Source organism: Tenrec ecaudatus, unplaced genomic scaffold, assembly GCF_050624435.1.
Source record: "Tenrec ecaudatus isolate mTenEca1 unplaced genomic scaffold, mTenEca1.hap1 Scaffold_535, whole genome shotgun sequence".
NCBI lineage: Eukaryota > Metazoa > Chordata > Mammalia > Afrosoricida > Tenrecidae > Tenrec > Tenrec ecaudatus.
Window position 1 is genome coordinate 1,648,404 of NW_027459450.1, and position 19,836 is coordinate 1,668,239.

Consider the following 19,836-nt stretch of genomic DNA (forward strand, 5'->3'; position numbering starts at 1 on the left):
AGCAGAATGCCTTATCTTTCTCCCACAAAGCAGCTGGTAGTTTCAAACTGCTGATATAGCAATTAGCAGCCCAACTTGTAGCCACTAGGCCACAAAGGCTCTTTTTCTTCTTAGCAAAGAGAGGGAAAATAAGCAAACGGAACATTCCCCTGGTGCTTCCCGTGGATGCTGCGATGGGAGCTGGATCCTGAAGGCCCTGATTGGCTAAAGCTCCATTTACACAGGAACACATGCCTCCCTTGTTAGTATTTGCATTGGGCAAGCCATTTCCTGCGCTGACATTTTGCATCTAGTTAAATGCCAGCAACTCCAGAGAGATGTAGCTTTACTCTGTGGGTCTGCCCTTCTGGACAAGCCTTTGGTGCTCGATGGGGCTACTTTCAGTCTATGATCTTACATGTCCTTTTGGATCCCTTCGTCTCTTGTTTTTGTTTTGATTAACACAAACTGGATGAACAGCTTCAGGCTTAATATAATCGCTGCTGAATATTTCATTGGGAAATGTTAAGAAGGCAGTTGGCATCCATGATCTAAGTGTATGCATAGAGATTTCTTTTCAGATGGTAAAGTGGCTTTGAATAATTATTGTTATTATTAGTGAATTAAAGACAAATGTGCCTCAAAATGTGAACATTAGGTGTGTGTGTGTGTGTGTGTGTGTGTGTGTGTGCATGTTTTAAAGAGCACATGGCGTGGTGATAGAGAGGGCGAAGCAATGGTGAGGAGCACATGACAGTGTTCAGAGAGATGACAAAGGGTAGTGATGAAACAAAACAGATTCCAACCTCAAATCCTCTGCTCCCTGCCTCAGAGGGAGGGCGCAACAAGGAGCAGAAAAGCCAAGGGCATTTCCTGCCCTCTCACAGCTGGCAAGCGCCACAGAAGGCACAGGGTTTTAATGCCGAGGCTTTGCTGCTGTGAGGCAGGGAGGGGGGCTTGCCATAGTTTCCACACGCTGACATCACAAACATACCGCAAGTGGGTGCCTTTAACACACCAAAGTCAATGTTCTCACAGCACCGGAGGCTGACAGCATCATGCCAGTGCACCAGCTTGATGGGCACGCTCTCTTTGTCCACCCCTGGGGGCTGAGGGCTGGTGGGCGGTATTCTTGTTTTGGCTTCAATGACCTCCATGGTTGGTGGTCCTTGGAGCTCTCTGCATGGCAGCTGCCTTCTTCCCTTGGAGTTGGTTTGCTTCAGTGTTGAATTGAATCCTTTTGTATCAGCCAAGTCATTGGTGTAAGGTACAGCCTCTTTAAGTCACAAAGAAAATCTCTGCCCAGGTGGGATTACATCCACAGTAAAAAATCCCACTCCTGTAGAGCTCACTCCAGCTCATCATGGCCCTCTCCAGGGGGGTTCCATGGCTGGGCATCTTTATGGAAGCACACAGCCACAGTTTTTCTCCAGAGAAACAGCTAGTGGGTTCTGAACTACTGACCTTGTTGTGAATAGCCCCCTTCTTAACGTGTGCGCCAGAAGCCCTGCTCTGCGGTTTGATGAGCAGCCCTTCTGGCCATTGCTAAGGGCTACATGGCAAAGCCATTTGGTACAAGCAACGTTGTCATCAGCAAAGAATGTGTTTAGCTGGCCTCAGTAGGATACTCAGCCGGGAAGTGATAAACTGCTTGGCTTGGGTTTTATGCAGGAGAACCATGGGAGTTGAGATGTGCAGTCTCTTGATTTGAACCCAGACACTCTATCTCCCAGCCTGAACTCTCACCATCATACTCAACTTTTGGGGGTCAAATGTTTGACTCACCTGAGAGATGTGCAGGTGAAAGCGTGCCCCAGGAACATCTCCCTCTCATCCCTGTCATCTCAGAGAGTTCTCCAGATAAGGATTGGTGGTTCATGTGAAGGGACATATTGTAGCATTTCCCTTGCACTCCTCAAAGGCAAGAAAATGACCCACAGCACCTCGAGTTGCCAGCAGTGTCAAAGGGGATGTGCTCCTTGTGACTCAAGCTGAGTCCCCAGGAGACGAGCTCTCAACTGTGGAATTAGCGCTTTTGAAAAGGGGCAAATCTTCCAGCAGTTCTCTCTTCAGAGGCCTGGCCGTACGCTCTGCAGACTTGTGGGCACGCTCACTCTGGTGAACCCAAATTCTTGGGAGAGGCTGATCTGTCCCTAGAAAACTGGCCACATGCAAAAGCATAGAGACCAATATCTGCCTCCTGCTGGAAGGATCTGGAAGGAGAAGGGTGGCTGGAGTCCTCTAGGAGGGAAGTTGAGAGCCAGGAGAGGCAGCAAAGCCACAGTTCCAGCAGGTGGTGTCCTAAGGCTAAGGGAGCTTGCCAAGGATCAAGTGAGTCCTGGAGGTGTCTGCAGCCCATCTTGCTGAGGGCCTCCATTTATTTCATATATCTATGGATAATGGGAAGGGCCCCCAAGGCCCGCTGGCTGACCTCATATGATACGCCGTGAACTATCCACCTTGGCATCCTCCAAAGTCTCTGAAAGCTGCAGCCCCTCCCACCCACTGGCAGCCTTCTTGGACAGGATCTCCTCCACACTGCTGCAACCATGGGCTCACACACAAGGACCATTGTGAGGACGGTGCAGGACCAGGTGGTGCTTCAATCTCTTGTGTGTACTTTTGCTATGAGTCAGGAGCTCACTCAATGGTATCTAACAAGTTATTGTGAGATGACATAAGAGGACTTCGTGGAGGCCCTTCCAAGAGAGGGTTGGAACATAGCATGGTAAGAGGCCTGGTCAGGAATGTGCTCATTGTGCTCATTGTTTCCATCCCCTTCTCCCGGAAGCCAATGCTCTAGGGAGGAAAGGCAGGCCCAGAGACAGGGAAGGGCTAGGGAAGAGGGAGCGATAGGAGAGCAATAGAAAAGACAGGTTACTCTCCCTCATTCCCAGTATAGCTCCTCAAACCTCAGGTAAAGCCTCTGATTCTGAGGCTGAGGCTTATAATAGGATCAGACTGAACATTTAATCCCTCAAGCTGCCTGGAAAGTGTGGGAGCTGATTAAGATGGCAAGAGATGAAGAAGGAAGGAATCTACTGGTTACAGATGTGAAAGCACCTGTTAGTGAAGCCTTCTCAGTTTCTTATTGCCTTATCAATGTCATCAGTCCACTTAATGTACTCACTTTCCAAACGCCTATTAACCAATTGTACATACCTTGAGTTCTTTCTAGGAGGCAATAATAATATTCTCATTTCCGAGTTGAGGCCACAGAAGTTTGGACAACTTCTGGTTGTTGTTGTTGCTGGCAGGTGCTCATCAAGTTGGTTCCAACTCATAGCAACCCCTGTGCATACCGGAAGGGAGCATGGCCCGTCCTGTGGCCCCTCTCTGAAGGGCACTTGCCTCAAATCTTTAAATTCAAAGCTTCTTGTTTTGTCAAATGAAATCATTTCTTCAGTCAATCTCAGAAATCTTTATGTAAAAACGTTGGAAACGCCTTTCACTCAAGGTCTAGGGAGGCTGAGTAAGGTGGGAGGGGTTCCAGGACAGATGGTGGGAATCACTCCTGCAGGTGGGTGGTAGGTTGGCGAGGCCAGTCTCACTTGCCTCCCTGGTGACTGACTTCAACCAGCAATGTACAGCTGGACACATGGCATGAAGTGACCTCTGGTTTTCGTGGCGGTGGATGCCAGTAGACCGTCAGGTATGGGAGACCCATGAGAAAATAGGTTACTTTTCTCTTTCTCTCCAAGTTTCTCTGTGATCTCTTTATGCTGCCTGAGCCCGCATGCATACTGACAAAGGCAGACATGTGCACACACATGGCAAAGTAAATAGAGACGCCCACATTCACAGATGTATTCATCCACGTGCAAATAGGCACATATGTGCACATGCATGCCAAAGCAGACACAGACATCCATGAATGCACATGTATTCGTGAAAGTTGATTTTCATGGGGAAAAAGATCAGATCTATCACTGTCAAGTCCACTCCAACTCAAAGCAACTGTAGAACACAGAGGAGAACTGCCCCATTGGGTTTCCAAAGCTGTCATCTTGTCAGACACAGTCAGCCACCACTTTCTCCTGCAGAGCAGCTGGGGTTTTCCAACTGCCGACCTTTCACTTAGCAGCCGAGCACTTGCTGATTTTCATAGGAGTCTGGAAATCAGTTTCATTGCCTGCTAGTCACACCTCCTCTGTGAGTTAGCACAGCCTGGTAAGCTTGGAAGGAGAAAAATCTTCCTTCCCGAGGTAGTTGAGTGGTTTTCCCCTGAGGAAATGGTTCAGAAAAAGATTTCCTTCAAGAAATCAGAACACTCTTGAAGAGAAATTTCCTGCCAAAACATTTGTTTGCATGACACTGAGACAAGTGAAGCAGCCCCCTGACTTCCCCCTTGGGTCCTCTTTCTCATCATGACTGCTCTGCTCAGCTACAAGGCTCCAGGTCCTGGGAGCAAGGGTGCCCTTCTATTTGGAACCTCACAGGGCTACACTGTGAGTCAGGGAAAGACCTGGAAACTTGAGCATCCTGAAACGAGGCCTGCATAGCAATATCATCTGTCATCAGGCTCATCATTTCTCTCATTTTTTGTAAGATCATTGAGCCCTTGGAGCCCTGAGAAGTTCTCTCAGAGGAAGCCACCCTCCTCCCATGAATCCAAGAGGGACTGCTTAAAGATTGTTGTCTTCTACTTACAGGAATACCAGCAACCAATTGCCATTGAGTCAACTCGGACTCATGGAGAGCCCAAGTGTTTTAGAGAAGTCCGGTCCCTAGAATTTTCCATGGCTGGGGTGGGTTTTTTTCCAGAGGCATATCACCAGGCCCTTCTTGGAAGGCACCTCTGGGTGAACTCAAACCTTTAACCCGTAGTTCGCAGCCTAGCTCATGAACAATACCATCCAAGGACGGTACAGTTACTTGCTAATGGTCACCTGCAGTAGATGAACCGAGGTCAAGTAACTGCCTGAGAAACATCAACCAGAGGAAAGCAGAGTGAACCCCAGGGTTCTTGGGAAGAGGGCCAGAGAGAGAAAAAGGAGAAAACAGCTTTCTCGGGACATCAGAAAGGAAAGGACTCCACTTTGTGGATGCCATAGAACAATCCCAAGCCAAGCATGGGTGAGAAACAGACCCCACCCAAACCCAGCGGGCTGGATTCTGTCGCCAAGTGTTGAACACCAGACATGGATATGACAGAGCCGCTAGTCGTCCGTGGAAAGAAACTGTTTGCCCATTGTCTGGTAGTTTTGTAGCATTTGAACAACCAGGCCTCTGCTGCCTCTTCTGGCCTGAAATATAATTGCAGCCATAACCGCCCAGCGTTTCAATGGGTAGAACTCCCTGGGGAGGGCTAACTACCCAAATCATTTGGGAGATCCTTTTAGGATTGTCCAGGAGATCTTTCTTTGGCTGTGTCTATAATATGAACGATGGTGTCTTTGTTTTAAAAAAAGAAACTTTTTATTGTAAGGTGGGTTAAGGTTTACAGAGAAAATCAGCTTTGCACGTAACAATTTATACACGTTTTGTTATGTGACATTGATGACAATCTCCTGCAATGTAATATCACTCATGCCATTGAAACTCTGCTTCCTGTTTTCATTCACCCTTCTGCCCTAACCTTGCCTGCCTTTTGAATTTGGCCTTGGGCAAATACTGCCTATTTGCTTTTGAATGGTTGATGGTTCTGAGGAATGTGTGCTCCTCAGTGCTATGATTCATTTTGGTGTAGTTGTTCTTATCAAGTGCCATTGAGCCAGTTGCAACCCACATTGACCCTATGCCAAACAGACAGAAACACTACCTAGCCCTGAATAATTCTCCTAATTGTTCCCAAGCTTGAGCCCCTTGTTTCAATCACTGTCAATCCATCTCCTTAAGGGGCTTCCTCTCTTTCACTGTCCCTCTACTTCACCTGGCATGATGTCCTTCTCCAGGGACTAGTCTCTCTTAATAACATGACCAAAGTATGTGAGAGGAAGTCTCACCATCCTTGCCTTTAAGGAGCCCTCTGACCATACTTCTTCTAAGACAGATCTGTTTGTTCCCTTGCCAGTCCATGTTACTTTCAATATTCTTCACCAGCACCACAATTCAGACATATCAATTCTTCTTCAGCCTTCCTTATTCAATGTCTGATTTTCACATACTTATGAGGCAATTTAAATTACTATGGCTTGGGTAAGGTGCACCTTAGTCCTCAAAGTAACATCCTTGCTTTTTAGCACTCTACAGACGTATTGTGCACCAAATGTATCCATATGGAATGCGTCATTTGATCTCATGATTGCAGCTTCCAAGAGCATTGATTATAGACCTCATCAAGACAAAAAATCCGTGCCAACTTCAACAAATAACACCAAGTAAAAAAAACAACAAACTTCTCCATTTATCATGGTACCTATTGATCAAGTTGTGAGGATGTGTGTCTTCTTGACATTGAGTTGTAATCCATACTGAGGGCTGCAATCTTTTCTCATAAGGTTCACTTTATAAACCTGTTATTTTTCAGGGGGTTGAATTCAGTTCCAGACCTGAAGGGTGATGAAGGACCATAGTAGTGGGGATCTCACTAGTCTATCTAACCAATAAACCTCATCTTTTATCATTATTATTATTATTACTATTGGTAGTAGTAGTATGACTTTCAGTTTTCTTACACATTACTCCCCACTCTATCTAGGATCATGTACCATGATCCCTTTCAGAGCAGCTGTTTGTGATAGGCAGGCACCATTTAGTTCTTCTGACCTTAGCATCATAGAGGCTGAGGTACGCATAGTCCATTACTGATTTGGACTAATTGTTGCCAGGCATCTTGAGCTTCTTCAATGTTATTCGATCCAGACAGGGTGCAATAGTTTATTGTGCCAGCCTGGCCGTAAAACACAAGTAGGATTAATCAAAGGACAGAGGGATAAATGGCTTCGTGAGCCTCGCCTTGCTTGTTCTGTGCCTCAATTTAAAGGGGTACACTACCTGTGGGATGCCTAGCTTGTGGACTCTGTCGCTGTAAGTTGAGGTCCATTTAATCCCACAGGATTGGAATGTTCGTATCTGGAGCTGGGGACCGACAGTTGGTGACAGTTGGTGACTTGCCTTGCTGTTTGCTGCCTGGGTATATATAGCCCAGCTCTCTCTACAGAAAGGGACTGGCAACTGGAGGCTCTCAAGCCTTAAAGGACTGCTAGTGTCTCACTGTTTTATAATTTAACTGTTAGTTTCTTGTGTTATCTATCTGTATATAATTTAGTGGTTCATTTCTTGTGTTGCATATCTAGCTTTATAAATATATTTATATATAATTACTAGCAATATGGTTTTGTCTCTCTAGAGAACCCTGTCCAACACATAGGGTGAACCAAGAACCGACTTTTAGTTTGCTACTCACTAGCTTTTGAAGATCCCAGTCACTTCCCCGATGGATACAGAACATTGTCTTTGTGAGCTAGTTTGTACCAATTGATCTTGAGGTCTCTCAGAGCTATGTTCCTGATCCCCGATATTTAGGACACGCTCCCTCAAGGGGTTTTGTTCTAGCTAAGACATTTCCTAACTATGCCTCCTGGATGCACTATTATATTCATGGTCATATTTGTAGTATATGCTAATATGTATATAGAACTATTCTCTGGCAAACCTATATTTATTCATGGGGCTATTCCCATTCCCCTTCCCACAACTGCTCAGATTTTGTGGTTTTTCTATCTATCTATTTATCTCTCTAGCTATCCTTGTATGTTATTGTTATTATTGGAGTATTTATCTCTGTTGCCTTTAATGCTTGTAGTCTACTGAGAAAGGATAGTGTTTTGATGTTCCAAATGTTTCCCCATTTTCTGGGTTACATGACACAAACCAATAGAAGAAGATAAAAGAAAAAAATTTAACCCAAGTAATAACACCAACAATAAAACCAATTTAGTCTTTTGGTTAAGAATTAGTCAGACTTTCCCACTCCTAGGCTAACCCGTGAAAGAAAATGAATGAGATAAAAGACCATAGGGAGGAAGAAAGGAGAGTGGGAGGCAAGGGAATAAAGAAAGAAGGTGGCAGGGTTGTGTGAACAATTAATGTGGACCTTCTTTGATGTGTATTAAAAATAATATTGACTGGTTTTTTCAATACTCACCAAAAATTATTTATATCAATCAAGAAAACCTCACTACCCTGGAATCAATTCTGACATATAGCAACCCTTTGGACAGAGTATAGAACTGCTCCTGTGGGTTTCCAAGGCTGTAAATCTTTACAGGAGTAGAAAATCTCATCTTTCTCTTGTGGAGTGGGGGTGGGGGGAGTTTCGAACTTCTGATGTTGCAGTTAGAAGTCCAACTCATAATCTACCACACCAACAGGGCTCCTCCTTTCATCATTAATCTAGACTGTTTGACCTTCTTGGCTTACTGGGTTTGGTTTTCTCGCTTTGGAAGACATGGTACCAAAATACACACCATTTCCTAGCCCCCCAAAAAATCAAAAGTAAGCAAAACAAAACAGGAAAAACTAGCAACCCAATCCAAACCAACTAACCTATTTAGCCATATAGATAAAGGATACTTGTAGCCAACCTCTGTGTTGGGGCAATAGGGATGGATGGGGACTGTGGTTAACAGGCATGTGTCAGCTCATCCACAGGGGACATTCAAATTCTAGCTCCAGACTGTTGTTGCCTTGGGGAAATGCAAGGATTTTAAGGCCTGATTTTCTGTTTGTAACTGAGATGCTGAGAATATAAAATTCGATGTGAAATCGTCAACTTTTCAAATATTGGATCACATTAGTTAAAACCACTTTTCAGGCTGCTCATCATCATACTAGCACATCATTAGGCTAAAATCATATCAAGGACGTCTGGTTTGTCCCCTGTGCCCTTTAAGGACAACTGAATCATAAGGACGGGAATGGGACATTCATTCTTCCTCTAGACCCTCACCCTTTGCCTCCATCGGCTGGCGTTCATAGAAGAGGCAGACGGTTTTGTTCAACTTCAGCATAATCAGAGTCCTGAGAGTTAAACACAATACATATATAATTTCATACTAATCGTTTTAATATTAGCCCAAACAAAACCAACAAAAACCCAACCCATTGCTGTTATGTTGGTTCTGGTTCCCGAGGACCCCCTGGGTGCCAGGGAGAAACTACACATCACAGGATTCTCAAGCCTGTGGGCTTCTAGAAGCAGGCCATTAGTTATTTCTTCTGAGGGGTGCAGCTGCCCACCTCTTGATACGTTGAGTCCTTAACCATTTGTGCCACCCAGGGTCTCCCAGTCTTCGTATGTGACCCCCAAATTCCTTGACAGGCTACCTATAGGAAGGTAGAGTCTATGCACTTTCCCCTTAAATTGGGATGTTTCATGACCTCTGTGACCAATAGATTATGGAGAAGATGACATTGTGACATCTAGTTTGGGCAACCCCCTTCCCTCCCACAAAGTGCTTCACAGCTTCTGAAAAATCCCTTCAAAGACTTCTTCTTGAGTGCTCACCCTTAGAATGTCCAGCCTCCACGTGCTACCTCTCAGGACACTTCTCAGAACCCGGACACTATGCTGAAAGAAGCCTGAGCTGCCTGGAAAGGCCACGTGGAGACACTCCAACCAACAACCCAGCTAAGCACCCAGCTAACGGCCAGCTTCAGCTGCCAGCCCTCTGAGTGCCCCAGCTCCCATGAGACTGCCAACTCATGGGAGACTCCAAGCACGACCCAGTGGCCTCCCAGCAACCACACGATGATGGTCCTTGTTTGAAGCCACTGCGTTTGGGGAGGGGGTGTTTCTTGCCCAGCCACAGGGATGAGAACCTGTATCTCAACATCATGCAGGTGGGTGAGGGGGCCGTCTCTCGAGCAAGGCAGCTTCCCTTCTTGTCAAGTCCTGGGGATTTTTGTTGTTCTTGCCACTGCTGCCCCAATTCCCCAGGAGCTAGAGGAAGGCAGGCAGCAGGCCTCAGGTGGCCAGGAGGCAGGAGCCTTTGTGGGATGCAGTTACAATGGGAGACATAACCTTAAAGGCAGGAGCCTGACTTTACCTTTGCCTCCTGGAGATTTGGGATGCAGAACACCTGTCAAATCCCATCTTCTGTCCAATCCTGATCATATGTCTGTCTTATGTTTGCACACAGGACACAGACTTGTGAACACCCAAAGAACAGGGTCTGGCGCCAAGAAACCAGCACCACAAGGAACTGATGTTTCTCCAGCAATGGGGAGGGGTGGGATGAGAGGAAGAAAGGAGTACAAATCACTGGATCAAAACAAGGTGGGGAAAGGAAGGAGTAAAGGAGAGAGTGAAGGAGGGAAACTGGGAGGCTGAAGGGAAAAGGCAGGGAAGGAAAGGAGAAAGGTGGCGGTGGGGAGAGAGGAGCGAAGAAGAAATGGAGGAGTTTGGGAGGGAAGATGGAACGTGAAGGCAGGCAGGAAGACGTGAGCAAAGGGAGGGAAGGAAGAAAAGAGAAAGAGAAGGTCAAGAAGAAAGGAAGGTAGGGAAGAAAGGAAGAAAACGAGAAACCTAATGTCAATGGCACCCTCTATGTTTTTATTTCCTGTTTTTCTGAGGTAGCCTCTTCAGCAGAAGCAAATGGGCTGAATCGCCTCAAACTCTACCTAGGTAGAAAGCACGGGTTTCATTTCGCCAGGGCCTGTGAAAATGTTTGAACTGAGCAGCATTAACACGGAGACAGCGATTACCCCACGTGGCTGTTGCGCTCTGATGATACCAAGGCAACGGGAATGGGGGCTCATTATTTCACCAGGTGACAAAAAAAATTGTATTTTGACGTTTCACCCTGAATGTGGGGAAGGGTGGCGTGGGGGAGGAAGCAGGGGCTTTTGTGGAGTCTCCTCTTGCCATTGTGATGTCCCTTGGCCTGGCAACAACCTGAGGTCCTGCACGCTGCCAGTGAGGGGCTTGGATGCAGGCCCTAGCCCAGCATTTCTTATCAGATTTACTGTGACAAGTGATGGGAGAAAAGCAAGATGCTGTTAACAGCGCATCCGTTCAGACCCTGCTATTTAGAAATTTGGATTTATATTTTGTCAGAGAGAAGTAGCACTGATGTTAATCTTTGCACTACCCTTGGAAAAAATCATTCATAATCTTATAACAATAATCCATAGCATTTGTGGAGCTCTGAGAACCAAGGGATGGTCAGAAGCATTTTTAGACAGATGTCTCATTTCATCTTCAAAGCAACCCAGTGAGGAATAAGAAAAGTTGGCTTATGACTTCCCTTTTAGAAAGTGAGTCTTTGGAAGCACAGAGAGGTCCAGGTTTGCCCAAGGTCACATAGTCAATAAGTTAGAGAGCCTGGATTTGAACCTGAGCGGTCTGCTGCCAGAGGTACTTTTTTTGCACGTGTTTATTAAGGCAACTTGCAGCTCTGGCAAGGATTCAGATAGAATTGAGGATCATTTTTTTTAACAATTTATTAGGGGCTCATACAACTCTTATCACAGTTCATACATATACATACATCAATTTTGTAAAGCACATCTGTACAGTCTTTGCCCTAATAATTTTTTTCTCCTCTTTTCCTTTTTTACATTTTATTAGGGACTCATACAACTCTTATCACAATGCATACATATTCATACATCAATTGTATAAAGCACATCCATACATTCCCTACCCCAATCATTCTCAAAGCATTTGCTCTCCACTTAAGCCCTTTGCATCAGGTCCTCTTTTTTTCCCCTCCCTCCCCTTCCCCCCCTCCCTCATGTGCCCTTGGTAATTTATACATCGTTATTTTGTCATATCTTGCCCTATCCGGAGTCTCCCTTCCCCGGTTCTCTGCTGTCCCTCTCCCAGGGAAGAGGTCACATGTGGATCCTGTAATCAGTTTCCCCTTTCCAACCCACTCACCCTCCACTCTCCCAGCATCGCCCCTCACACCCTTGGTCCTGAAGGTATCGTCCACCAAGGATTCCCTGTACCTCCAGCCCTCATTTGTATCAGTGTACAGCCTCTGCCCTATCCAGCCCTAACAGTGTTTCTCTCTATCCTTGTGGAGCCCTGGTGATGGGCTGGGCTGCTAAGTAGTAGGTTAAAGGGGCTTTCCCCTCCTGTGAAAAGTTACACTCTCGGGAAACTCACGGGTGCCAGTCCTACCCTGTCCTCCAGGGTTGCTCTGAATCAAGGTCAACTCAATGGCAGTGAGTTTGGCTTTTTAATGTCTCTCCCTGTTGTTGTTGTTGTTAGTTTGCCATCCAGTTGGTTCTGGTCCATGGCAAACCTATTCACAGCAGAATGTAACAATAACAGCTCCTCCTCCATCCACCCAAGTGTTCCTATGCTCAGTCCTCTTGTTGTCGTCACTGTGTCAATCCAGCTCTTCAAGGGCCTTCAACCTTTTTTCACAGCCCTTCCATTTTTCTAAGCATGATGCCTCTCCAGGGACTGGTCTCCACTGACAACATGTCCAAAGTCTCACCATCCTTACTTCTAATGGGAATTCTGGCCGTACTTCCAAGACAGATTTTGTTTGTTCTTTTGGCAGTCCATGGTACTGTCAATATTCTTTGCCAGTACCATGGTTCAAATTCATACAGTTTACCTGGGTCTTCTTCACTCAATGGCAAGCTTTTCACATGCAGATGAGGCAAATGAAAATACTATGGTTTGGATCAGGTGTACTTCCTGCTTAAAGTAACATCCTAACTTTTCAACATTCTAAAGAGCTCTTATGCAGCAGATCTACCCAGTGCAATGTATCTTTTCATCTCTTGACTGCTGCTTCCAGGAGCATTGCTTGTGGATCCAGACAAGACAAAATCCTTGACAACTTCAGGTTTTTCTCGATTTATCATCATGTTACCTATTGGTTCAGTTGTGAGGATTTTGGTTTTCTTTGTGTTGAGTTGTATCCCACATTGAAGGCTGCAATCCTTGATCTTCACCAGCAAGTGCTTCAAGTCCCCCATCCTTGTCAGCAAGCCAAACTGTGTCGTCTGCATATAGCAGGTAGTTAATAATATTTCCTCCAAATCTGATTCTGTGTTCTTCTTCATATAATTTGGCTTCTCTGATTATTTGCTCACCATACAATTGAAAAAGTATAATAAGTGGGTGCAACCAGGATGCACACCTTTCTTGGTTCTTAAACCATGCAATCTACCCTTGTTCTATAAGTGTTCTGGAATTCTCTTCTCAAAACTATCCATGTTTTCTTATGATCCACACAGTCAGATAGCTTGGGTGTTAATAAAACATAAGTAACCATCTTTAGGGTATTCACTGCTTTCAGGCAAGATCCATCTGATATCTGATATCCTTTGTTCCACATCCTCTTCTGAATCTGGCTTAAATCTCTGGGAAACCAAACTCACTGCCTTGTAGTTGATGACAACTCATCCTGACCCTATAGTATAGGGTAGAACTAACTGCCCCTGTGAGTTTCTGAGACTGTAACTCATTATGGGAGTAGAAAACCTTGCCTTTCTCCCACGGAGTGACTGGTGGTTTTGAACTGCTGACCTTGGGGTTTGCAATCCAACCTGTAACCACTGTGCCACGATGGCTCTTGAATACTGAATATGGTAACTTTCTGTCAATGAATCAATGCAACTGTTGTTGTATTAGCTTCAGTACAATTTGACTCACATGTGATGCCAATGATAGTGTTACATAATTTGACCATTCTGTTGGTCTCCCTTCTTTGGTATGTATACACATATGGATCTTTTCCAGTCCGTTAGCCAAGTAGCTGTATTCCAAATTTCCTGACATAGATGAGTGAGTGCTGCCAGTGCTTTATCAGCTTGTGGAAACATTTCAATAGATATTCCAGCAATTCCTGGCATCTTGTTTTGGGCTAGTGCTTTCCATGCATCTTGAATTTCTTCTTTCCTGACCATTGGTTCTTGCTCATATGTTACCTCCTGAAATGGTTGAATGTTGGTCTATTCTTTTTGATACAGTGACTCCATATTGTTTCCATCTTCCTCAGATGTTTCCTTCATCATTCAATATTTTGCCCATAGAATTTTTTAATATTGCACCTCAAGACTTGACATTTTTCTTCAGTTCTTTCAGTTTAAGATATGCTGAATATGTTCTGTTTTGGTTTTCTAACTCTAGGCTTTTGCACATTTTGTGATAATATTTTACTTTGTATTCTCGAGTTGTCCTTTGAAATTTTCTATTTAGCTCTTTACTTCATCATTTCTTCCTTTTGCTTTAGCTACTCTCTGATTAAGAGTAAGTTTCAGAGTCTCTTTGGACATGCACTTGTATCTTTTCTTTATTTCCTTTTTTTTATAATGACACTGTGCTTTATTCAGAGATGTTCTCAAAATTTGGTTGGTTATTATCAAGGTTGTATATTGACTCTCGTGTACTTGTTTGCATTTTCTTGAACTTCAACTTGAGCTCACATATGAACAATTGCTGATCTGTTCCACAATCAGTCCCTGGACTGGTTTCAGTTGCTGATATTGAGCTTCTTTTATTGTCTCTTCCCACAGGTGTAGTCAATTTGATTTCCGTGTATTCCATCTGGAGAAGTCCACATTTATGGTCACCTTTTTTGTTGTTGATCAAATGTTTGAAGAAATCATTAATCATGCAAAATTCTAACATCCAATCAGGATAAATTGGTAATTATTGGTGATTGGAGTGCAAATGTTGGAACCAAAGAGGAAAGAACAGAAGTTGGAAAATATAGTATATGCTATCAGCAATTTATTGGTCTTGCAAACTCTGTCATGCGATCTCCAGCTTGGTTTCTATCACCAAGACCATATTTTTCAACTACTGATCCTTCCTCTTTGTTTTCAACTTTTGCATTCCAATAGCATTTTGATAGCAAGTCTGACAAATTTGGGACTGAATATGGTGGTAGAATTATTCAATTTCTGCATCACCAGCTTTGGGTGGTTGGTGCATAAATTTGAACAATAGTTGTATTGATTGGTTCTCCTTGAAGGGGCATAGATAGCATCCTATCAAAGATAGCATTGTACATTAAAATAGATCTTAAAATGTCCTTTTGATGATGAATGCAATGTTGTTTCTCTTGATTGTGTCATTTCCAGCAGAGTAAACCGTAAGATTTTCTGTTTCAAAATGGTCAATATCAGTCCATTTCAGCTAACTAATGCTTACAATATCAATCTTTATGTATTCCATTTCATTTTTAATGACTTCCAATGTCCCTAGATTCATATTTCATACATCCCAAGTTTCAATTATTAATGACGATTTGAACTGTTTCTCCTCATTTTGAGTTGTGCCCCATCAGCAAATGAAGGTCTTGATGGCTATACTCGATTTGCATCATTATGGTCGACTTGCCTATGAAAAGTCAGCTCTTCCTCTTCCTCAGCCGTATTTTGAGTACTTTCCAAGTTGAAGAGCTCATCTTCTGGCACACGTTCTGACAATGTTCTTCTGTTGTTCATGGGGGGTCTAGTAACTGACAGTGTTGCTGCTATCCATAGGGTTTTCAATGGCTCATTCTTCCCATGCAGGCAGCCAATTCCTTCTTCATTGTCTGTTCTTTGTCTGGAAGCTCTTTGGGTGACCCTGCTGGTATATGAAATGCCAATCACATAGCTCCCAGTATCTCACAAAACAAAAGTCACCACAGTACCACAAAATGCCAGACAAGTGATGGACCTCTATTCTTAGTGAGGCGTGGCCTGGTGGGAGGAGTGTGCCCTTAGGTGGTTCTGATCCACTTACTGGAACAAATACTGTTAGTTCTTATTTCATAAATGTGAAATGCATAAAAGAGACCCCCCAAAAATATCCTCCAATTCAGACTTTCTGCCTTTTAAAAGAGGATAACCCACTCTGATTCAAAGTCATTGAGGTGTTTTGTTTTCCCCTCCCTCTGAGGCTACAGAGGCTAGACTAATCACAGCTGAGGTGGAGCGACTGAAATGACTTAAAGCACCAGCTAGACTGGCTGTCAGAAGCAGCTACAGTCAACAGCTACAGACTGACAGAGCTGCTCAGCCAAGAGCTGAGGGTTCTCAACTCCCACTTCTACTGATGGGCACAGCCAGTGGCCTCTGGGAGTTGACTGGAACCCAGCAGCCAGCTGTGAGGAGCAAGCTAATTCATCTCAGCCTGGCCCAGGTCATCAAGTCACTGAAGGAGTATCGGGAAAGAGGGAAGAAATTTGGGGTCCCACATTTGGCCACAGACAAAAGTTGTTCTGTGTTTAGACAGTAGTTCTGGGCCTGAGTTTGGGGCAGGTGTGATGGAGGAAAGTCGGCTCCCTCCCTGCATCTGGGAACAGATGGTGGGGCTGCCCTGGAAACAGCAGGTCAGTCAGCTGGAGCAAAAAAGGCTTGGCCTCTAAAGCCCTGGCAGGGCAGACTGAAGCTACCTGGACTGTTTTTTCTTAACCCAATAGCTCCTGCTACCCTCACCACCCCCAACTAGGTAAAAGGGAAGAAAGATGCATTTTCTTTACAGAGGCAACTTTCTAGAAAGGAGACCAGCCCACCAGCTGTGAAAGGTCCCCTTAAACCATTTTACTTTGAGCAGGAGGAAGAAATGTTGAGATTCCCAGAGCCACGTGGAATTGTGGATCCTCTAGTTTAGGTTCCAGTGATGCCAGATCGATTTTTCTAGAGAAAGTCAAAATTCCTGTTTTCTTAAAAACCTCCTGATTTTTTCAAAGGCGATTCAATAACATTGGATAGAAGCCAAGTAGGCCAAAGAGCCCTGATGGCACAGTGGGTTATGTGTTGGGCAGCTAACTAGAAGGTCAGTAGTTTGAAACCACCAGTCACACTGGGGGAGCGGGGGTTGGGGGATAGGGTGGGGGGCTGTGCAGAGATGAGACCTTCTAGTCCATATAGAATTTCAGCCTCGGAAACCCACAGGGGCAGTTCCGCTCGGTCTTACAGGGTCACTGTGAGTTGGAATCTTCTAGATGGCAGTGAATAAGCAGGCCAACCAGAGTCCACACAGGTCCTCATTTGGCCATGGGAGTCCCCAGTCTGTGACCCTCACAGAATCGACCTTTGTGTATCGATGTTAAAAGTGAGATCCAGAGAGGGGAGTGCCTGTCCCCTTGAGGAGCACCGAGTTGACTTTCCAGTCTCCAATCTGGATTTCTACCCCTGAGCTCCAAATATACATTAATCACATTCATTTTTACCAGTTAGTACAGGAATCACCAAAGACAGCAATCAAAGGAAATCATAAAAAGTTTAACTTCCTGTATTTTTTCCATAAAACAACCCAGCAAACTGAATGGCCAGATCTAACCTCTGGCTAGCCAAAAAAGTACTACCATGAGCAGACGTCAAACAAGCATCCACTCTCCATCTTTGTGATTTGTTTCTCTAGTACACCACTCCAGGTAGCATAATGTGTTAGTCCAGGTAGACCAGAGAAACAAATTCACAGACACTCATGTGTATAAGAAAGAGCTTTGTATAAAAGAGCAATTGTATATTGAGAAACATCCCAGCCCAGTCCAGATCAAGTCCGTAAGTCCAATATTATCCCCTATGTCCAATACTGGTCAATAAATTCCTCTTTAGACTCATGTAGCCATGCAATAATGCCAAATGCAAGAATATCACAGACCAGTGGGTGGAAAGTCATGTAGATCCAGTAGCGGTGAAGGATCTTGGTGCTGGCAGGGGTCACTATGTGGCTCCTCCAGCTCCAGGGCTCTGGCTCTCTCAGTGTGTCTCCATGTGGTTTGTCAACAGGATTGTGTAGAAAAGAGACAGTGTGTTCCACCACAAGATAGCAATACAGGAATACCCAAAATCCTCTGGAGAAAGCCAGGCCCCACAGAGGCCTCATTCGCTGTGACCCTATTGACAGGCTAGACTTTACCCTTTCTCAAGTTATTAGATTATGTAACTGCCTACAGTGGGTTTTCCAACAATTCCTGGAGCCTTGTTTTTGACTAATGCTTTCAGTGCAACTTGGACTTCTTCTTTCAGTACCTTTGGTTCTTATATGATACCTCTTAACATGATGCAATATTGACTAGTTCTTTTTAGTATAGCGACTCCATATATTCCTTTAATCTTTAAAATTTTTTCAGTTTTATTGACATATAATTCAGATGTCATATAATACAATAGTTTAAACTTGTTAAAAAGAGGTGTGTAATGATCTGATCACTGAAGACAAATGGCTATCAAAAGATATAGGGTCTTAGAGACTTCAAAGTAAATAAGCAGCTCTCTAGCTCAGAAACAAGAAAACCCACATGGAAGAAGCACACCAGCCTGTGTGATCATGAGGTGCCAAAGGGATCAGTTATCAGGCATCAAAGAACAAAAAAAGTCATATAATTGTGTGCTCACCTTCCCGATATGATTGCTGAAGACAAATGGGCGCAAAAACAAATGTGGTGAAACAAATCCTGGCTGTCAAAAGAGATAGCGTCTGGGCTCTTAAAGACTTGAAGGTAAACAAGCAGCCATCTAGCTCAGAAGCAACAAAGGCAACATGGAAGAAGCACACCAGCCTGTGTGATCATGATGTTTCAAAGGGATCAGGTATCAGGCATCAAAGAACAAAAAATTTATATCATTGTGAATGAGGGCAGTGAAGATTGGGAACCCAAGAACCATGTGTAGGCAAGTTGTCATCCCCTTTCAGAAGGGTTGTCGGGAGATGATCCAGTCGGTGCAGTGTAGCAATGATGAAACATACAACTTTCCTCTAATTCCTAAATGCTTCCTCTCCCAACCCCCTCCTGTATCATGATCCCAATTCTGCCGCACAAATCTGGCTAGACCAGAGGATGTACACTGGTACAGACAGGAACTTGAAACACAGGGAATCCAGGTCAGACGCTCTCTTTAGGACCAGTGCTAAGAATGGCTATACCGTGAGGGTGGAGGGAAAGTGGGGTATTAAGGGGGGACCGATTACAAGGACCTACATAACCTCCACCCTGGGGGAAGGACAACAGAAAAGTGGGTGAAGGGAGATGTCGGACAGTGTAAGATATGACAAAATAATAATTTATAAATTATCAAGGGTTCATGAGGGAGGGGGTAGCGGGGAGGGTTGGAGAAAATGAGGAGTTGATACCAAGGGCTCAAGTAGAAAGCAAAGGTTTTGAGAATAATGATGGCAACAAATGTAGAAATGTGCTCGACACAATGTATGTATGGGTTGTGATAAGAGATGTGCAAGCTCCTGATAAAATGATACAAACAAATACATAAACAAATAGAAAATAACTAGAGCAAAGCTGTATGTTTCATTGTTGCTCCACTGCACCCTGAACACCTCTTCTCTTCCCACAACCGTTCTGTAAGGGGATGTCCACTTTCCTTCAGATGGGTTTTGGCCTCGTCCCTACTCCATACCCTTCCTCATTCACAATGATGTGATTTTTTTTGTTCTTTAATGCCTGATCCCTTCAACACCTCGTGATCACACATGCTGGTGTGCTTCTCCCACGTGGGCTTTGCTGTTTCTGAGCTAGATCGCGGATTGTTTCTTCAGTGTACTGTAATGGTACTATTTGTACTTAATTGGTGATTATATGTTGTTAGGTGCTAAGCACCTGTCTCCTTATGGGTGTGACACAGAACGGGAATGACTATAATTCTCTGTTCACTGCGGAGTGCAGTTGAGAACAGATTTAGAAGATGTTGGCCACTATCATTAGTCAAAAAGTGGCCCCCACCTGTAGGTAGAACTCCTATGGTAAATGGGTGGGGGGAGGGGGAGGGCTGGGCACCTGGGCTGCCAGCTATTGATATGGGGCAGTTGTCAGCTCATTGTTCTGATCAAACCCTGTTCACAAAACTTCATAATGTTCAACAGCAATGGGTACAAGAAGAAAATCTTCCAATGTTGATTATAGTGATGATTTCACATTAAACACAAATTTCATAATGGATGTGCTGTAATGTCAGTTGAGAATTTACTAGTCTCGTGTCTTCATATTTAGA